Below are 3652 nucleotides of genomic sequence, written 5' to 3' on the forward strand. Positions count from 1 at the left end.
TCAATTTCCTGGAAAATCTTAAAAATGTTGTCAGCAGTTCCTCTTTAAAGGATTGAAATATTTCACTATTGAATCCATCTGGGCCAAGGATTCTGTTTGGGGGGATATTTTGACCATCATTTCAATTTCCTTGGTAGTGATAGGTTCAAGTATTCCAAATCTTCTTGGTTCAGCCTTGGGAGGTAATTGGAATCCATTAATTTATCAATTTGTTAAAGATTCTCTCATTTCCTGCTGCAAAGATTCTCAAAATAATCTCTGATGATCCTATGGATTTCTGTAGTTTCTATTAGGATACCCCCCTTTGCATTTCTGATTCGATTTATTAGAATTCTTTCTGTTTCTTTGAGAGGCTTCTAGAGGTTTATTGATCTTGTTTATTTTCTCAAAGAAACAGCTTTTGCTTTTATTGGTCTTCTGGATTGTATTTTGGGTTTCTAGCTCATTGATTTCTACTATAAATTTTATTATTTCCTTGCTCCAGCCTAGTTTGCACTCCTTTTGTTGGTCATTTTCCAAAATCTTGAGCTCTAATTTATTCATGTAGGCCCTTTCTTTCTTCCTGATAAATTCTGGCAGAGGTATAATCTTTCCTCTTAACACTGCTTTTGCTGTGTCCCACAAGTTCTGGTAGCTCGCGTCCTCATTCTCATTTGTTTCTGGAACCTTTTTATTTCCTCTTTGATTTCTTCTCTAAGCCAACGGTTGTTCATTACTTCACTTAAGTAAAATATTTCCTTGCTGAGATTTATTCTGTTTGATCTATTGAGAAGTGACAAAGTAGTGTTGAAATCTCCACCTAGTACTGTTTTGCTATCAATGTTTTTCTATAAGTCTATTAGAAGTTGTTTTTAAGTATTTTGCTGGTCTGTCATTGAGCATCTACATTGAGGAGGGTGAGTTCTTTTTGATGTAAAGATCCCATGATCATGCAGAAATGACATTCACTGTCTCTTATAACCTTTAGCCTGAAGTCCATGTGGTCTGATACTAGTATGGCTACTCCAGCTTTGTGGAGGTGTTCTTTTCTTGAATACTTGTTTTCCAGCCTTTTACTTTTAGCCCATGGTTGCTTTGATTGCTCAGATATGTTTCTTGCAGGTATCAGAATGTTGGGTTCAGTGTTCTAATTCATCTTCCTATTCTGTGCCTCTGAATTGGCACATTTAGTCCATAGACATTGAGAGAGATTGTTGTTATGGGGATTTGTGCTATCTTTATGTAGAATTTTTGTACTTGTGGGGATTGCCTTAGCTTAAAGTAGCCGTGTTAGTTCTTCTTGCAACAAAAATATGGAGCTCTTTACAAGTTTGCATGTCATCTCTGTGCAAGGACCATGCTCATCATTGTATCATTTCAATTTTAGTATATGTGTAACCAAACCTAGTAGGAGTTATTTTTTCTGTTCTGATTAATTTGAGTGTTGTCCTTACTTACCCTATGGCAGACAGTGGTACCTAATCAAAGAAAGTATTTCAAAGCAGCTTGATAGATTTAGAACTTTAATGTCCCAGAAAGAAAAATATGGTTTTTACCATATTATCTTTTACCATAATCAAGGCATCAGTTTTACAAAATAATTCTTTTGGAAGATGTTATATGAGTCCTGTTTAATGCACTTCCCTGAAACCTTCATTAAGACCATTAAACTAGAGCCTATTGCTGTTCTCACCTCAGTCCCGTGTACATCTCCAGGAAAAGGTGGATGGTGTTGTCTGCACTTTGACCACCTTGAATATAAGTAGGATTTTTCTCCTGAAGGAAGAGGTGAGGATCATATTGATGATTTCATTCCACATTATTATAAGTTCAACTTGAATGGAAGTTGACACTTATGAGGCTCCTGTAAAGGACAGAATAAAGGGTCTCAGTGAAGTTTAATGGCCAACACACATTAACAACACAGATGACTCAAAGCAGCCTGTGTGCATCTTTGTGTATAGTGAGTTTCATATCTAATGATAGTGATTCTCAGTCATGACACACAGGCAAAACAGACCTATAATTAAAAATCTAGTTATCTGAGCAGAGTGGGGTTTCTTAGGTGATTGAACAAGTGTGTAGTAATTTATTACTAAGCACATACGTAGTTAGAATGATGTGTACTTTTTGATCTAAAATTAATTCCAAATATGTCTAAAATGACAGTCTCCTGACCCCACACCTGGCTTTCTTCACCAGGGTCCCTTGGAGGCGGTGTGTTGAGTTTCCCTCACCGCGCCGAGCAGAGCCCCGGCACCTGAAGACCTCTGCAACCAGCCATAGGTACGCTTTAGACCACTCTCCCCAAGCTTGAAGAAGCCTCATGCATGAACGAATCTGACAGAGGAACCCAGGTGTGCGCAACCGGGGGATGAGATCTCCAAGGCTGCTCAGATCAAGACTGGGCCCCCTCCAACCAGATCCCCCATCTCCTAGTAGCTAAGTGTTACAACCATGAACTGCCCCTGGAGCCATGTAATCCCATCAATGGCCAAGATACAGAGACTGGATTTTGTTGATAAGACAACAATTATTGTCCAGTTCTCACTCTGAGAGAACCTGGTAGGCATTTGCGAGTGTCTTGCCCTTGTGTTTACCAGTCATTTACACTTCTTTCAATACATTTTATATATGATCATGGTTTATGCTTATTTTTAATATTGAAGTTTAATAGCTAAATACTGATTTTTTTCACAGCACTAATTTATTAAGAACATTCATCCTTGGCCTATCATATTAATTGCCAGTATTTGTTAGTTTTGCTTGTTTTTTGATTACTTAAATTGGTTTTGGTCCTTTTCTTTCAGGTTGAAAAATTTTGACACAAATGAGTATATGTTTTTCTTTATCTTCTACAGTTTTAAACTGAGAACAACTGTTTGTTTTGTACAAATAAGATACCTGTGCATTTACTATTTCTTCTCATTTTATTTACATTTTCACACATCTCGATTCATCTACAACTTAACCTAGTAAGTGTTGTCATATTGAAAGAAACCACCAATTTTTTCAATCATAGCACTGTAGCACTGTCCTCCCGTGGTTCATCCATTTGCTCGAGCGGGAACCAGTAACATCTTACAACAAATTGTGAGAGTTGTTGTCACTAGCTATGGCCTATCGAATACGTCATGGGTATCTTGCCAGGCTCTTGCTATGTGGACGAGATATTCTGGGTAGCTTGCCGGGCAGAGGAATCGGAATCAGGGTTGGTCTCCTACAAGGCAAATGCCCAACCCGCTGTGCTGTAAACGTTATCTAAAATATACTAGTAATAACAAATGTTGTTTCTTTAACAGTGCAATATAAACAATTATTTAGTAATTTTCTTGATTTGTTAATGAAATAGCTAAGCTCTTGAGCATCATGGGAGTATTTTTCTAACACAAGAGTCTGACGAAGGTGAAACTGTTATAACCGTCTTGTAGAATTCCATCTCCCTAGCCTGCTTCATTCTACCCCACTCTCTATCCAATCCGATCTTCTTCTGGGATTCTGACCTCCTGATTGGCTAGCCTCTACCTTTCACCTGCCTACTTTATGACATCATTCTCCCACTAAACGAACCACCAACTGGTAGAATCTTGGGGGTCCCATGTAGTTGTTTGTAAACAAATTTGAATCTTCATGGCAAGTGACGAGTGACCAATGACCAATCACCAGTGAGCAG

The 3652-nt window shown here is 38.1% G+C and overlaps 1 pseudogene; it reads right to left on the reverse strand.

The window, feature by feature from the left end:
* Positions 1-1286: 1286 nt before the first annotated feature.
* Positions 1287-1383, reverse strand: LOC130033723 (uncharacterized; annotated as a pseudogene).
* Between the last annotated feature and the right edge of the window lie 2269 nt (positions 1384-3652).

This window comes from Sorex fumeus, unplaced genomic scaffold (assembly GCF_029834395.1).
Source record: "Sorex fumeus unplaced genomic scaffold, SorFum_2.1 ptg000054l, whole genome shotgun sequence".
Classification (NCBI taxonomy): domain Eukaryota; kingdom Metazoa; phylum Chordata; class Mammalia; order Eulipotyphla; family Soricidae; genus Sorex; species Sorex fumeus.